General features: G+C 41.1%; 1 protein-coding gene and 1 long non-coding RNA gene across 16 annotated transcripts in view; one reads left to right on the top strand and one right to left on the bottom strand.

Moving 5' to 3' along the window:
• The window catches only part of LOC106581943 (peripheral plasma membrane protein CASK), a 212771-nt gene that overhangs the window by 61973 nt on the left and 132734 nt on the right, over nt 1-18064 (bottom strand). The gene's annotated exons all lie outside the window — the stretch shown is intronic.
• Nucleotides 8874-12326, top strand: LOC145862564 (uncharacterized). Its single transcript, XR_014382015.1, has 3 exons — nt 8874-9518; nt 9964-10036; nt 10243-12326. It is a non-coding gene; the product is annotated as an uncharacterized LOC145862564 (long non-coding RNA).

Genomic DNA, 18064 nt, shown 5'->3' with positions numbered 1-18064 from the left:
TATAGAATGGATGTTTCGTTGGTCTTCGCGTTCAATGATATAATTTCCAGCCGCAGACTATTAATTAATATCAAAGACTTGTTCTTATTCTGTCGGTATCAATAGTCTAAAAGTTAACCACGTGGTATAGTTCACTTTCAGTATAGGAATTGGATGGTCAAACCTATTGGCCAACTCACAATGGAGTGGAGGCCTGGTCTGTTAGAAAGTAAATCAGGGTGGGGTTTTATAGTGAACATAGAACAGGCTTGTCACATGACGCCTGGTCCTGTCTGTGTCCCTGGGGGGCGTGCCGATGACTGATTTAATCTTTGAACATAAATACATTCTATCACATTAACATCAGTACACAGCATCTCAATGTATCACAAATAGCTTTATCCTTATTAATACATTCTATACAACCATTTGGATGCAAGTCCGATAGCTGAGGCTATTATATAAACAGTTTTATGGTAATATGGCTATATCGTCTCTTCTGAGTATCACAAAATTGTACCAAGCGGACCAGTTCGTAGCTGGATTCTTCATCAATCTTCCATACCTTCTCCAGAACATACATGTCATTCGGTTCTGTGAGTTGGAAGAATTTCCTGTGTCTCTCTATGAACCATGTGGCAAGAGATTCTCCTCTAGAATTTTACAACCCTTCACACAGGGCCTGGGTGGGGGGAGGTAGGTTGGGGGATGGTGCAAGGGGGGAGGGGGTCAACTGTCCTCCCTGTACTCAAAGAGGGTAATGTCATGACAGGGCTTTGGTGACAAAACGGATGGCACTGTGATAGACTGCATCCAGTTTGTTGAGTAGAGTGTTGGAGGCTATATTATAGATGAATCACTGAAGTCGAGGATCGGTAGGATGGTTCAGTTTTACGAGGGTATGTTTGGCAGCATGAGTGAAGGATGCTTTGTTGCGATATAGGAAGCCGATTCTAGATTTAATTTTGGATAGGAGATGCTTAATGTGAGTCTGGAAGGAGAGTGTACAGTCTAACCAGACACCCAGGTATTTGTAATTGTCCACGTTTTCTAAGTCAGAGCCATCCAGAGTAGTGATGCTGGACGGGCGAGCAGGTGCGGGCAGTGATTGATTGAATAGCATGTATTTAGTTTTACTTGCGTTTAAGAGCAGTTGGAGGCCACGGAAGGAGAGTTGTATGGCAATGAATCTCGTCTGGAGGTTAGTTAACACAGTGTCCAAAGAGGGGCCAGAAGTGTACAGAATGGTGTCGTCTGCATAGAGGTGGATCAGAGAATCACCAGCAGCAAGAGCAACATCATTGATGTATACAGAGAAGAGAGTCGGCCTGAGAATTGAACCCTGTGGCACACCCATAGAGACTGCCAGAGACAACAGGCCCTCCGATTTGACACACTGAACTCTATCAGAGAAGTAGTTGGTAAACCAGGCGAGGCAATCATTTGAGAAACCAAGGCTGTCGAGTCTGCCAATAAGAATGTGGTGATTGACAGAGTCGAAAGCCTTGGCCAGGTCGATGAATATGGCTGCACAGTAATGTCTCTTATTGATGGAGGTTATGATGTCGTTTAGGACCTTGAGCGTGGCTGAGGTGCACCCATGACCAGCTCTGAAACCAGATTGCATAGCGGAGAAGGTACGGTGGGATTCGAAATGGTCGGTAATCTGTTTGTTAACTTGGCTTTCGAAGACCTTAGAAAGACAGGGTAGGATAGATATAGGTCTGTAGCAGTTTGGGTCTAGAGTGTCACCCCCTTTGAAGAGGGGGATGACCGCGGCAGCTTTCCAATCTATGGGAATCTCAGACGATATGAAAGAGAGGTTGAACAGGCTAGTAATAGGGGTTGCAACAATTTCGGCAGATAATTTTAGAAAGAGAGGGTCCAGATTGTCTAGCCCGGCTGATTTGTAGGGGTCCAGATTTTGCAGCTCTTTCAGAGCATTAGCTATGTGGATTTGGGTGAAGGAGAAATGGTGGGGGCATTGGCGGGTTGCTGTGGAGGGTGCCGGGCAGTTGACCGGGGTAGGGGTAGCCAGGTGGAAAGTATGGCCAGCTGTAGAGAAATGCTTATTGAAATTCTCAATTATGGTGGATTTATCGGTGGTAACAGTGTTTCCTAGCCTCAGAGCAGTGGGCAGCTGGGAGCAGGTGCTCTTATTCTCCATGGACTTTACAGTGTCCCAATGGTTTTTTGAGTTAGTACTACAGGATGCAAATTTCTGTTTGAAAAAGCTAGCCTTAGCTTTTCTAACTGCCTGTGTATATTTGTTCCTAACTTCACTGAAAAGTTGCATATCACGGGGGCAATTCGATGCTAATGCAGAACGCCATCTATTCCTAGTTCAACATTTTTTGAGTGGGGCATGCTTATTTAAGATGGTGAGGAAGGCACTTTTAAAGAATAGCCAGGCATCATCTACTGACGGGACGAGGTCAATGTCATTCCAGGATACCCCGGCCAGGTCGATTAGAAAGGCCTGCTCGCAAAAGTGTTTTAGGGAGCGTTTGACAGTGATGAGGGGTGGTCGTTTGGTCGCAGACCCATTACGGATGCATGCAATGAGGCACTGATCGCTGAGATCTTGATTGAAAACAGCAGAGGTGTATTTGGAGGGCGAGTTAGTTAGGATGACATCTATGAGGGTGCCCGTGTTTACAGATTTGGGGTTGTGCCTGGTAGGTTCATTGATAATTTGTGTGAGATTGAGGGCATCAAGCTTAGATTGTAGGATGGCCGGGGTGTTAAGCATGTCCCAGTTTAGGTCACCTAGTAGCACAAGATAGATGGGGGGTAATCAATTCACATATGGTATCGAGGGCACAGCTGGGGGCAGAGGGAGGTCTATAGCAAGCAGCAACAGTGAGAGACTTGTTTCTGGAAAGGTGAATTTCTAGAAGTAGAAGCTCAAATTGTTTGGGTACAGACTTGGATAGTAATTCAGAACTCTGCAGGCTATCTTTGCAGTAGATTGCAACACCGCCCTCTTTGGCAGTTCTATCTTGGCAGAAAATGTTATAGTTAGCGAAGGAGATTTCAGGGTTTTTGGTGGATTTCCTAAGCCAGGATTCAGACACGGCTAAGACATCCGGGTTGGCAGAGTGTGCTAAAGCAGTGAGTAAAACAAACTTAGGGAGATGGCTTCTAATGTTAACATGCATGAAACCAAGGCTTTTACGGTTACAGAAGTCAACAAATGAGAGCACCTGGGGAGTGGGAGTGGAGCTAGGCACTGCAGGACCTGGATTAACCTCCACATCACCAGAGGAGAAGTAGGATAAGGGTACGGCTAAAGGCTATACGAACTGGCCGTCTAGCACGTTCGGAACAGAGAGTAAAGGGAGCAGGTTTCTGGGCACGATAGCATAGATTCAAGGCATAGTGTACAGACAAAGGTAAGGTAGGATGTGAGTTAATTGGAGGTAAACTTAGGCATTGAGTAATGATGAGAGAGATATAGTCTCTAGAGACGTTTAAACCAGGTGATGTCATCACATATGTAGGAGGTGGAACAACATGGTTGGTTAAGGCATATTGAGCAGGGCTAGAGGCTCTACAGTGAAATAAGACAGTAATCACTAAACAGGACAGTAATGGACGAGGCATATTGATATTAGAGAGAGGCATGCGTAGCCAAGTGAACATATGGGTCCAGTGAGTGTTTGGGCTGACTGGGGACACGGCAATTCAGACAGTTAGCAGGCCGATGCTAACAAGCTAACAGTTTGTAGGCCGGGGCTAAACAAGCTAGCAGTTAGCAGACCGGGGCTGGCAAGCTAGCAGTTAGCAGACCGGGGCTAGCAGTTAGCAGATCGGGGCAGGCAAGCTTGCAGTTAGCAGACCGGGGCAAGCAAGCTAGCAGTTAACAGACTGGAGCTAGCAAGTTAGCCTTTGGGGGACGTCGCGATGGGGGTAAGTCTGTTTTTGCCTCTTCGTGCGGTGACGTCGATAGACCAGTCGTGGAATTAGTAGGGTTCCAAGTAGCTCTAGGTAGCTAGTAGGCCGCTAGTAGTTAAAATGTAAACACAAAAACATTTGATTGGAACTCTGCGGTCTTCCCATTGTTTCCTATGGGGATAATATAGGCATGTCTGTCTATTTCGCCAAATATCTCGCAATGTGTATATTTCGATTTTTTTCAAGTCGGGCGCCATTTTAATCATGAGAATCTCTTCTTTCTAATTATGTAAGCCTGCTAGCTCAGTTGTCATCAAATGCTAGCTCTAATATACTTTTTGCCCTTGGAACGCTGAGCGCCCCCCATTGTTTTCCTATGGAGAGGCATGCTGGTCTATTTCGCCAAATATCTCAGTGTATATTTCGATTTTTTCAAGTCGGGCACCATTTTAATCAGGAGAATCTACTCTGTAATTATGTAAATTTGGGCAGCGATCGCTAGACCAGAAATAGTCCATTTAAATTTTTTCCCTACTTTCTCATTACGCAGACATAAGCACAGTTGACACCATCGAGGTGCGAATGTTTACTTTCTACACAAGTTGTTTTTTTCCAGTTTTGTCCAACGAATAGATTGTAGTGGTAAAATAAAAAGGGATACATTATTTTGTGCCATTTAGGCAAAATGGAATTCTAAGCACCACTCCAATCAAAACAGGCTCTGTGAACGTTCGATCCCATTAATTTGCTATGGGCTCGCGCTAGTGTTCCAGTTTAGTCAACGTTCTTAAGCCATTTTTCAGCCTTGGGTGAATTTTGACTCGTTCTACTGTCCAGCCTATAGATAGCCAGAGCAAATTTACAATAGCACCCAGATGTCCATTGAGAAAGCACAACGACTGCACCATTTAACCTGTCTGGGCTAGGGGGCAGTGATTTTCACGGCCGGATGAAAAACGTACCCAATTTAAACAGGTTACTACTCTGGCCCAGAAACTAGAATATGCATATTATTAGTAGATTTGGATAGAAAACACTCTGAAGTTTCTAAAACTGTTTGAGTATGGTGTCTGTGAGTATAACAGAACTCATATGGCAGGCAAAAACCTGAGAAAAATCCAAGCAGGAAGTGAAAAGTCTGAGAATTGTAGTTCTTCTTTTGATTCTCTATCGAAGCTACAGTGTCTGTGGGGTGACGTTGCACTTCCCAAGGCTTCCATTGGCTGTCTAAAGCCTTCAGAAAGTGGTTTGAGCATTTTCCTGTCACTGGGCAGATAATAGGAGCTCAGTTACTGAGTGGTCTGCCTGGCAACAAAGGGATTGGATATGCTCGGTCCCGCGAGCGCGCCCCTCCAACTTTTTCTTCTTGAATGAATATGCTATTGTCCGGTTGGAATATTATCGCAATTCTACATTAAAAATACCATAAAGATTGATTTTAAACTGCGTATGACAAGTATGGTAATGGAACATTTTGACTTTTCGTCTCTCGTTCCGCCCTCGCGCGTTATGCCTTTGGATAAGTGATCTGTACGCACAAACAAAACTGAGGTATTTGTACATAAATATGGATTATTTCGAACAAAAACAACATTTCTTGTGGAAGTAGCAGTCCTGGGAGTGCATTCTGACGAAGATCAGCAAAGGTAAGAGAATATTTCTAATACCAATTGTGAGTTTAGATTGCCCCGAACTTAGCGGGTGTCTGAATTTCTCTGTAAAGCTATTTTAAAATCTGACACAGCGGTTGCATCCAGGGGTAGTCTATCTATAATTCTTAAAATAATTGTTATATATTTTGTCAATGTTTATGATGAGTATTTTTGTAAATTGATGTGCACATTCACTGGACGTTTTGGTGGGAATACATTTTCTGAACATCAAGCGCCAATGTAAAATGCTGTTTTTGGATATAAATATGAACTTTATCGAACAAAACATACATGTATTGTGTAACAATGTCCTAGGAGTGTCATCTGATGAAGATCGTCAAAGGTTTGTGCTTCATTTAGCTGTGTTTTGGGTTTTATTGACATGTCCTTGCTTGGAAAATGGCTGTGTGATTATGTTTGTCTATGTACTCTCCTAACATAATTTAATGTTTTGCTTTCGCTGTAAAGCCTTTTTGAAATCAAACAATGTGGTTACATCAAGGAGAAGTGTATTTTTAAAACGGTGTAAAATAGTTGTATGTTTGAGAAAGTTGAATTATGACATTTTGTTGTTTTTGAATTTTCCGCCCTGATATTTCACTGGCTAGCGTCCCACCTAGCCCATAGAAGTTAACTAAGCCAAGAATGACGAGAATAATCAAGTCAATAAACGTTGGGTTAGCCTATAGCTAATATACTGGCAAGTTTGATGTATAACTACTAACGTTAGGTAGCTAACATACCGGTACATACTGCTGTAATGATATGCTATGTGGTTCGTAAGGACAGCGCAGCTAACAAATTGTCAGCCAAAATAACGTGTAAGGTCATTTATTTGAAAAGCCATTATATTGACTAGCAAGCTACCCCTTGGTCGTTAGGGCAAATCTGGTCTGTGATGGGGGGGGGGGTTCACACCTAGCTCGGCTATTCGACTATTCTTTAGTAAAGGTTGAATAGTCAATTCAGCTATTAGCCCCCCTCCCCAACTTGCAACAAATTGTTGTTGTTCCCTTTTTTTATTTTTTTTATTAACAAGAAATCAATACAGGAAGTACATGTGGGAACACAAGTGTATATATAAATAATATACAAAGGACAATTGGGCTAGGGGGTACAATATCACATTACACAAGGACCTTAAGGGACATACATAGAATTATAATTCTAACAGCTTTTTTGTTAGTAGAGTATTTAATTGTCTTAAAATATAGTTAGATTTATTTTTGTAAAGGTAAGAAAATGTGTGGTTTTGTTTGTAAATTTACATTTGTGAATATGAAATTTGGCCTAAAGAATAATGAAATGAATTACATGAAATAGTTTCATCTTATTTCTATCGTAGGTAAAGAATCCAAGCAGTACATCTCTCCACAATTGTAACAGCCGTCGTTGAAGAGAGAAGGGGACCAAAGCGCAGCGGGTATGTGAATACTCATACTTTACATTTATTTAATTAAAGTGAACACGAAAACAATAAACAAAGAACGACAGACCGACAGTTTCACATGCTAATAATAACAGCAGTGCAAAATACAACTACCCACAAAACCAGGTGAAAACAAGCTCCCTATATATGACTCAATCAGGAACAACGATGTACAGCTGTTCCTGATCGAGAGCCACACAGACCAACAAAGAAATATACAAACTAGAAAAACCTAGAATACCAAAACAAGAACATACACCAAAACCCTGGGACACATAAATAAAACACCCCTCTACATACACATAACCCCCGAACCACATAAAACAAATACCCCCTGCCACGTCCTGACCAAACTACAATAACAAATAATCCCTATTACTGGTCAGGACGTGACAACAATGGAGTAAAATCTTCATAAATGTGTTCAATTATAAATCTACTGATGTCTTGCCACAGATTCCTTACATGAATACAATGCCAAAAAAGATGCAACACTGTTTCTGGGTGGTCATTATAAAAGGTACAATTAGAGTTTGTTTTCCTTACATTTCTTCATATAGTGGTTGGCAGGATAATATTTATGAACAATTTTAAAGGAAACTTCCTTAATTTTGTTAACAAGTAGGTATGTGTGTGGCAATATCCAAACTTTTCCCCAACAGATATGATCAATAAATCCGTTCCAATAAGGCATGACATAAGGTATAGATACATCCTGCTGAAACAAGGTTCGTATCGCTCTGTTGTTGAATGGACCTAAAGAGAAACAAATCTTTCCTACTGATGAGTCAACAGGGTCAATAGAAGGTAGGCTCTGAGGTTCAGGTCTTGACACGTTCCTGAATAATAAAGCAACACCTGAGGGAAAGGCATCTAAAACAATTGCAAAATCTTTAGGTGTTACAGGGACCTGTGATAAGTGATAAGAATTCCTTATAACTAAGTAAAAAACCCTCTGCATTTACCAGTTGGCTCACCAATAGGATATTATTTACCAGTTGGCTCACCAATAGGATATTATTTACCAGTTGGCTCACCAATAGGATATTATTTACCAGTTGGCTCACCAATAGGATATTATTTACCAGTTGGCTCACCAATAGGATATTATTTACCAGTTGGCTCACCAATAGGATATTATTTACCAGTTGGCTCACCAATAGGATATTATTTCGGAACCAATATTCTAAAAACAAATAACTGTTTTTATACAATATATCCCGATTATTCCATATATAATATTTGTGTAGAGAATAATTCTGCTTATAAATTAAGGACCATGACAAGAAAACCTGCCGATGAAAAGCAGGAAGTTTCACTGGAACTTTGTCAATATTATAATTGCAAACCAACATGAAGTTAAGGCCACCAAAAGTAGAGAAGACATGATGAGGAATAAAATTCCACATAGAAGTGGGTCTTCTTAGGAATTGTTTTATCCAACTGATCTTAAAAGTATTATTTAAGGTAGTAAAGTCCAGAAAATTCAGCCCACCATACTCATAAGTGTTCATTACAACAGTTTTCCTAATGTAATGGGTACGGTTTCTCCACAGAAAGTTGAAAAGCATCTGGTCTATCTCCTTGCTTATTTTACCGTCAAGATATAAAGATGGAGCGCCAGGTCTCATTCCATTCCCTCTTCCAGGCATCATCATTCTGTGCCGGGGTGGCTCGCTTGTGGGCGTGCTGGCAGGATGTGGCAGCATCTTCGGTTGTGCGTCAAGCATTCTACATACAGTAGCACGTTTGTATGAAGGTGTGGTTATTCACGGGCAAATTTTTATATGCTATGGAGGTACATGTGTCTTTTTTGTCGAGAGCAAAACCTTTTTTATTTTCAATCAAAAATTATTGTTCTGAAAGCAACTTTTTTCCGACACAAAGGAAGTCATAGCGGACCCCTACAAAGGACTGTGTGATGATGGCATCTCATGTAAGCAGCACTGGGCGTTCTTCCGTTCAACTTCTACATAGCTAGTAGTTAGCTCTTACGATTCAGTGTCGGTTCATAACATTCTACTATATTACATGCATACATACCGTAGAATGATAAATCATGCAATTATTATTCTCAAGCTAACCAAAAGCATTTAGCTTTCTCGGCATTTTCAGTTGAATTAATCTAACTTTCTTTCATGGCAACTCATAAGCAGGTCATGTCCTATTTGTTTCATAGTCGATATATAGTCATATTTCATAACAGTGTAACGGTTAGCTTTTTTACAGAAAGATGAAAGAACACAATGTCTGTGTGTCTGTCACGAAGAGTTAGGGAGTCTTTGCAGCGTGTAGGTGGTGCAGGTATCATTGCATATTTCCCATCACCTAATGAACAACCACAATACCAGTCTGGTGTTTCTGTGCTGTATTGATGTATCCTGAAAATGACATCTGCTGCTTTAGTTATTGTTTTCATATCTACAAAAAATAAGCCATTTTCTTTACTTTCAGAGAGCCAGCTGATCAAGGGGTCAAAAATGTAGATATTGCCAGATGTTCACTGTCCGAGGAACAGGCCGTGGAAGCTGTATTCCTGGCAAAAGTGTCCATAACTAGAGGTAATTAACTTGTTCTGTGTTCTTTTTCTCTCTTCCTCTCTGCCTGACCTTGTTGTACATGGAACCTGTCTCACATGCATTAATTAAAAAACCCTTAAGATGTCAGCTGCTAATTTTCAGATTTACAACACATAAACACAGCCATTTTCACTGGACTATGTGTTGCTGCCAAGTCATGATTTCCCTGGGGGTTAGCCTTGCAATAACCAAGTGGTGAGACACATAGCCCTCTATATTTAAATGTTTCAGGTACACTCCGATAGGTGTCAGCGTCACATACAGTATCTTCTATTGACATTATCTTCTATTGTTTGTCCTCATGTGTCTGTTTTTCAGCATAAAGTACTCTAGCCACTTAGTGTGGACACCAGGTGAGACAATACACACACAATAACAGTCTCTCTTCTTCACTTCATCCCTCTCCCCTTCTCCCTAAATCCTCTAGGTTATATCAGCCGTTTTGGTGAACCAATCCCTCATCTAAACTGGCTGACACAGAGGACACAGCATGATCATAGGTGAGAGGTCACTTGCTTGGATCAACAGGAAGTATTATTAAAGAGATGCTTTACATTGAAATACAGAGATGTAGTAGTCCCAGAGTTAATGATGCAAGGTCAGTTTTCCATTTCACCTCCTGATGATTATGATGACTGACCGTGTTAGAATAAAAAAACAAGGTTTAATCATGCACTGTCTCTGTCCATCTGTCACTCGTCTGCAGGTATGTTTTGATGTGAGAGGAAACCAGTTCCGTTATCGCCACCTCACCCGCTCTTAAGATAACCTTCGGGCCAACTGGGGGCCCAAGGCTGGTTAGGAGTCACCGCAATTGTGATGAACTGAGAGAATATTAGGGTAGCACTAATTCATGAATCATATGCTGTCTGCCGCTGTTCTTACCTCTTTCCCTTTCTGTCTTCTACACCTCTCTCCCCATCTCGTCTTTCTTCCTTGTTTTATAATGCACATCATATGTGCATTGAAGTACAGATTGAACTTGTATTTATTACAATTATGATAATTATAATGCATGTATTATGTATTTATAACACCTGGATAATGAACTTATTTCAACAAAGCGTCTCACATTCTCCACTGGTTGAAATTAAGTATCTCATTGAAATAGTATCCTGTGTCCTCAGATTAATGCAGATGAAGGGAGTCAGATATGCATATTTTTTTTGGGGTAAATATGAATTACAAATCAATCATGTTTATAGTCTATTGCATAGTTACAATGTGTAATCATTGATGTCCCAGGAGCAGGAGTGGTAAACACTGCTGAAGTGTATAATTTTCAGGACCCTGTCTTTCAAAGATAATTTGTAAAAATTCAAATAACTTCACAGATCGTCATTGTAAAGGGTTTAAACACTGTTTTCCATGCTTGTTCAATGAACCATAAACAATGAATGAACATGCACCTGTGGAACGGTCGTTAAGACACTAACAGCTTACAGACGGTAAGCAATTAAGGTCACAGTTATGAAAACTTAGGACACGAAAGAGGCCTTTCTACTGACTCTGAAAAACACCAAAAGAAAGATGCCCAGGGTCCCTGCTCATCTGCGTGAACGTGCCTTAGGCATGCTGCAAGGAGGCATGAGGACTGCAGATGTGGCCAGGGCAATAAATCACAATGTCCGTACTGTGACATGCCGAAGACATCGCTACAGGGAGACAGGGCGGACAGCTGATCGTCCTCGCAGTGGCAGATCATGTGTAACAACACCTGCACAGGATCAGTACATCCGAACATCACACCTGCGGGACAGGTACAGGATGGCAACAACAACAGCCCGAGTTACACCAGGAACGCACAATCCCTCCATCAGTGCTCAGACCGTCCGCAATAGGCTGAGAGGCTGGACTGAGGGCCTGTAGGCAGGTCCTCAACAGACATCACCGGCAACAATGCCGCCTATGGGCACAAACCCACCGTCACTGGACCAGACAGGACTGGCAAAAAGTGCTCTTCACTGACGAGTCGTGGTTTTGTCTCACCAGGGGAGATGGTCGGATTTGCGTTTATCGTCGAAGAAATGAGCGTTACCCCGAGGCCTGTACTCTAGAGCGGGATCGATTTGGAGGTGGAGGGTCCATCATGGTCTGGGGCGGTGTATCACAGCATCATCGGACTGAGCTTTTTGTCATTGCAGGCAGTCTCAATGCTGTGCGTTACAGGGAAGACATCCTCCTCCCTCATGTGGTACCCTTACTGCAGGCTCATCCTGACATGACCCTCCAGCATGACAATGCCACCAGCCATACTGCTCGTTCTGTGCGTGATTTCCTGCAAGACAGGAATGTCAGTGTTCTGCCATGGCCAGCGAAGAGCCCGGATCTCAATCCCATTGAGCACGTCTGGGACCTGTTTGATCGGAGGGTGAGGGCTAGAGCCATTCCCCCCAGAAATGTTCGGGAACTTGCAGGTGCCTTAGTGGAAGTGTGGGGTAACATCTCACAGCAAGAACAGGCAAATCTGGTGCAGTCCATGAGGAGGAGATGCACTGCAGTACTTAATGCAGCGAGTGGCCACACCAGATACTGACTGTTACTTTTGATTTTGACCCCCCTTTGTTCAGGGACACATTATTCAATTTCTATTAGTCACATGTCTGTGGAACTTGTTCAGTTTGTCTCAGTTGTTGAATCTTGTTATGTTGATACAAATATTTACACATGTTAAGTTTGCTGAAAATAAATGCAGTTGACAGTGAGAGGACATTTCTTTTTTTGCTGAGTTTACATGCAGACACAGCATCATTCAAATAATGAATGAGTTTGATATGACTGAAAAAGAATGTCTCAGAGATTCATACCTGAACCGCACCAAGGAAGAGTACATGATCAGTGAATATATTCAATGTACAGGCTACAATGTGGGAATCTCATGCGCGGTAATAACTACTGTACATGTATATAGGACTTGCATCCTTGGCACAATAAAGTTATTATATTCTACTCTATCCATAGGCTTCATTAACCTCAATAGGGTAGGGGGAAGCATTCGGAATTTTGGATGAAAAGCGTGCCCAAAGTAATCTGCCTGCTACTCAGGCCCAGAAGCTAGGATATGCATAGAAAACACTCTAAAGTTTCAAAAACTGTTAAAATAATGTCTGTGAGTATAACAGAACTGATATGTCAGGCGAAAAACCTGAGGAAATCCATCCAGGAAGTGCTTTTATTTTGAAATGCCTGTTTTTCCATTGAAAGCCTATCCACCATACAAAGACTTAGGACCCAGTTCACGATCTCTATGGCTTCCTCTACATGTGGCCAGTCTTTATGCATTGTTTCAGGCTTTTACTCTGAAAAAGTAGGGAGAAACAGCACTTTCAATGAGAGGCCAGTGGAAATTTCCAGACATGAGTCCAGCGCGTGACCGGGAGCGCACCTTTCTTGTTTCTCCTTTTCTATTGACGAAGCTTTTGTCCGGTTGAAATATTATTGATTATTTATGACAAAAACAACCTGAGGATTGATTTTAAACATCGTTTGACATGTTTCTACGAACCTTTATGGTACTTTTTTGATTATTCGTCTGTCTGTTGTGACCGCGCTTTGTTCCAATGGATTACTGAACAAAACGCACCAACAAAACTGAGGTTTTTGGACATAAAGAGGGACATTATCAATCAAAACAAACATTTATTGTGTAACATGGAGAGTGCAACCATATGAAGATCATCAAAGGTAAGTCATACATTTGATCGCTATTTCTGACTTTTGTTAATGATGATTGTTAATCATTACTGTTTGTAATGATTTGTCTGCTGGGCGCTGTTCTCAGATAATCGCATGGTTTGCTTTCGCCGTAAGGCCTTTTTGAAATCTGACACAGTGGTTGGATTAACAAGAAGTTTATCTTTAAGCTGGTGTATAACATTTGTATCTTTTATGAATGTTTATTATGAGAATTTCTGTTTTGTTGAGTTTCACGCTCTGCAATTTCACCGGATATTGTTTGAGACAGTGGATTACTGAACAAAACTGAGGTTTTTGGATATAAAGAGGGATGTGATCGAACAAAACAAACATTTATTGGGTAACTGGGAGTTCTGTGAGTGTAACCATATGAAGATCATCAAAGGTAAGTGATTAATTTTATCGCTATTTCTGACTTTTGTTACTCGTCTACTTGGCTGGTTACTGTTTGTAATGATTTGTCTGCTGGGCGCTGTTCTCAGATAATCGCATGGTTTGCTTTCGCCGTAAAGTCTTTTTGAAATCTGACACAGTGGTTGGATTAACAAGAAGTTAATCTTTAAACCGATGTATAACACTTGTATGTTCCATGAATTGTTATAATAAGTATTTCTGTTTTTGAATTTGGCGCTCTGCAATTTCACTGGATGTTGGCCAGGTGGGACGCTAGCGTCCATAGACATTCAGTTATTTTTATCCTCCACTACACAATAAGCAAGCAAATAGTTAGCTAGCTATGTTACTTCAGCTGCATTGCAAGGCAAGCTTACACAATTGTACATTCAATTTGCAGCAAATGCTTTAGCTAGTTTGATTCTTTACATCCACTGTTTCACAAGATGACAGCCTGGTTTGCTGGGTTTCTCAGGAGTCCCTACAACATTAAACAACACAAATTACAAATTCATTCTCCTGTCATAACACTAGCTAGCTAGCTGGCTAATGTTAGCTAGTCATAACTTGCTAAAGATCGATTTTCGTAAATTAACTTTATAACAAAAATATGCACAAACGTTTGTCTACATTAACTAACATATTCCTCTCAATTGTACATGTTTTTGCTTGACTCGTTATGACATTTTAACTACTTACATTTGGTTCCACCATAATGTTTTGTCAGCCGTATTGTTGAAGAACGCCACCAGGGATGGATGGCTCGCGTCAAAATTCGTCATTGGAACCACTCGATATGATTAGTCAAATAAAAACCGTGGGACCCAAATGCATAATGAGTGCTCTAACTCCCCCTTGTGGTGGTATGGAGCAATGAAACCGTGACGCTGGGTACCTCTAAGTCCCGCGGTGCAAGCTCGCAACTTTTAACCTGTTATGGCTAGGGGGCAGTATTTTCACGGCCGGATAAAAAACGTACCCGATTTAATCTGATTATTACTCCTGCCCAGAAACTAGAATATGCATATAATTATTAGCTTTTGATAGAAAACACTCCAAAGTTTCTAAAACTGTTTGAATGGTGTCTGTGAGTATAACAGAACTCATTTGGCAGGCCAAAACCTGAGAAGATTCCATGCAGGAAGTGCCCTGTCTGACAATTTCTTGCCCTTCTTGATTATCTCTATCCATTACAGGGGATCTCTGCTGTTACGTGACACTTCCTACGGCTCCCATGGGCTCTCAGAAGGCGGCAAAAAGCTGAATCGTGGCTTTGCAGGCTCTGGCTGAATAAAAGTAGCGCGTTTGGATAGTGGCTGGTCACAGTACTGTGAGACTCAGGCTCGTGCCCGAGTCGACCCCATGCTTTATTTTCTTTCGTCTGTTTACCTAAACGCAGATTCCCGGTCGGAATATTATCGCTTTTTTACGAGAAAAATGGCATAAAAATTGATTTTAAACAGCGGTTGACATGCTTCGAAGTACGGTAATCTTTTGTCACGAAATGCGCCATGCTCGTGACCCTTATTTACACTTCGGATAGTGTCTTGAACGCACGAACAAAACGCCGCTGTTTGGATATAACTATGGATTATTTTGAACCAAACCAACATTTGTTATTGAAGTAGAAGTCCTGGGAGTGCATTCTGACGAAGAACACCAAAGGTAATCAAACTTTTCTAATAGTAAATCGGAGTTTGGTCAGGGCTAAACTTGGTGGGTGTCTAAATAGCTAGCCGTGATGGCTGGGCTATCTACTCAGAATATTGCAAAATATGCTTTCACCGAAAAGCTATTTTAAAATCGGACACCTCGATTGCACAAAGGAGTTCTGTATCTATAATTCTTAAAATAATTGTTATGTTTTTTGTGAACGTTTATCGTGAGTAATTTAGTAAATTCACCGGAGGTTTGCGGAATGCGCAAACAGTAAACCGATAATCTCATAGATAACCTCACCTGAATACCATATTCATAATGTATCAAATATTGTTATGATACATTCTGAACGTCACATCCTAATGTAAAAAGCTGGTTTTTGATATAAATATGAACTTGATTGAACAAAACATGCATGTATTGTATAACATAATGTCCTAGGTGTGTCATCTGATGAAGATCATCAAAGCTTAGTGCTGCATTTAGCTGTGGTTTTGTTTTTTTGACATTATATGCTAGCTTGAAAAATGGGTGTCTGATTATTTCTGGCTGGGTACTCTGCTGACATAATCTAATGTTTTGCTTTCGCTGTAAAGCCTTTTTGAAATCGGACAGTGTGGTTAGATAAAGGAGAGTCTTGTCTTTAAAATGCTGTGAAATAGTCATATGTTTGAAAAATTGAAGTTTTTGTATTTTTGAGGAATTTGTCATTCGCGCCACGCCTATCATTGGATATTGGAGCAGGTGTTCCGCTTGCGGAACGTCTAGATGTAAGAGGTTAAAGGAGGAACCACTCCAAACTTAAGGAAATCTTTGACTATGTACAGACTCAGTGAACATAGCCTTGCTATTGAGAAAGGCCACCGAAAGCAGACCTGGCTCTCAAAATGAGGTGGAATCTGAGCTGCACTTCCTAACTTCCTGCCAAATGTATGACCATATTAGAGACACATATTTCCATCAGATTACACAGACCCACAAAGAGTTTTAAAAAAAATCACATTTTGATAAACTCCCAAATGTATTGGGTGAAATACTAGTGTGCAATCACAGCATCAATATTTGTGACCTGTTGCCACAAGAAAAGGGCAACCAGTGAAGAACAAACACCATTGTAAATACAACCTGTATTTATGTTTATTTATTTTCCCTTTCGTACTTTAACTATTTGCACATCATTACAACACTGTATGTGCACATAATATTTGGAACTTTTTGAAGTGTAATGTTTACTGTACATTTTTTTATTGTTTATTCCACTTTTGTTTATTATCCATTTCACTTGCTTTGGCATTGTAAACATACGTTTCCCATAACAATAAAGCCCTTGAACTGAATTAGAGAGAGAGACTGAGTGACAGTTTTAGGTGAGAATCTGAGGTTAGTAACAGGAAATTAGATATAAGCATCGAGAGAGGGTGACAAAGTTAAAAGGAAGTGTTTATGTTTGACGCTAGTCAAAGATGGCTCTAACAACAGATAATACACAACACATGTCCTCTGTCAATCTCTGTTCACAGGCTCAATGGAACCAGCAATCATCCACTGGTATGATTTCTTCAGTGCCTTCAGAAAGTGTTGCTACCCCTCGACTTATTACACATTTTGTTGTATTACAGGCTGAATTCAAAATTGATTAAATTGATTTGTTTTCTCACCCATCTACACACAATACCCCATAATGACAAAGTAAACATGCTTGAAAATATGGAGAGTGGTACTCAGTAATGTGTTGTATTGGATTTGCCACAAACATAACACAAACAAAAAGTTAACTGCTTTGTCACATTTTTTGCATTATTACTTTAGTGCCCTGTATTCTGTACAGGCTTCCTTTTTTTCACTCTGTCAATTTGGTTACTATTGTGGAGTAACTATAATGTTGATCCATGCTCAGTTTTTTCCTATCACAGCCATTAAATTCTAACTTGTTTTAAAGTCACAGTTGGCCTCATGGTGAAATCCCTGCGGTGTAATTAATAACGTCACCATGCTCAAAGGGATATTCAATGTATTTTTTACATTTTTACCCATCTACCAATAGCTGCCCTTCTTTACGAGGCACTGGAAAACCTCCTCGGTCTTTGTGGTTGAATTGGTTTGAAATTCACTGTTTGACTGAGGGACCTTACAGATAATTGTATGTGTAACGAGTGCGCTGAGAGTCGGGAAGCAAGTTCAGGGAGTGTGTTTTTGTCACGCCCTGACCATAGAGAGCCCTTGTTTCATCTATGGTGTAGTAGGTTAGGGCATGACGAGGAGGGGGTGTTCTAGTTTCAAATTTCTATGTTGGTGTTTTGGTTTGGTTCCCAATTAGAGGCAGCTGGTAATCGTTGCCTCTAATTGGGGATCATATTTAAGTAGCTATTTTTCCCACCTGTGTTTGTGGGATATTGTTTTGTGTTTGTGCACCACGCAGTCACGATTCGTTGTTCGTTTATTTATTTGCTTTTGCTTAAAGTTTCAATTTGAAATAAAATATGTGGAACTATACGCACGCTGCGCTTCGGTCCTGTCCTTTTGAAGAACGTGACAGAATATCCCACCAAACCAGGACCAAGCAGCGTGTTCACCAGGTAAAGGAGTTTTGGACATGGGAAAAAGTGATGGGTGGATGCGAAACCCTTCCTTGGCGGCAGACGGAAGGTAATAAGAGAGGACAGCGACGAACGCCAGGGTTCGCGGCCACAGAAAGCCCAAGGACAACCCCAAGATTTTTTTTGGGGGGGGGGGCAAAAGGGGTGGCCGGTCGAGCCGAGGAGAGTGCCAGAGCCTGAATG

This window comes from Salmo salar, chromosome 21 (genome assembly GCF_965601325.2).
Source record: "Salmo salar chromosome 21, fSalSal1, whole genome shotgun sequence".
NCBI classification, from domain to species: domain Eukaryota; kingdom Metazoa; phylum Chordata; class Actinopteri; order Salmoniformes; family Salmonidae; genus Salmo; species Salmo salar.
This window is presented reverse-complemented; position numbering and strand designations above follow the sequence as displayed.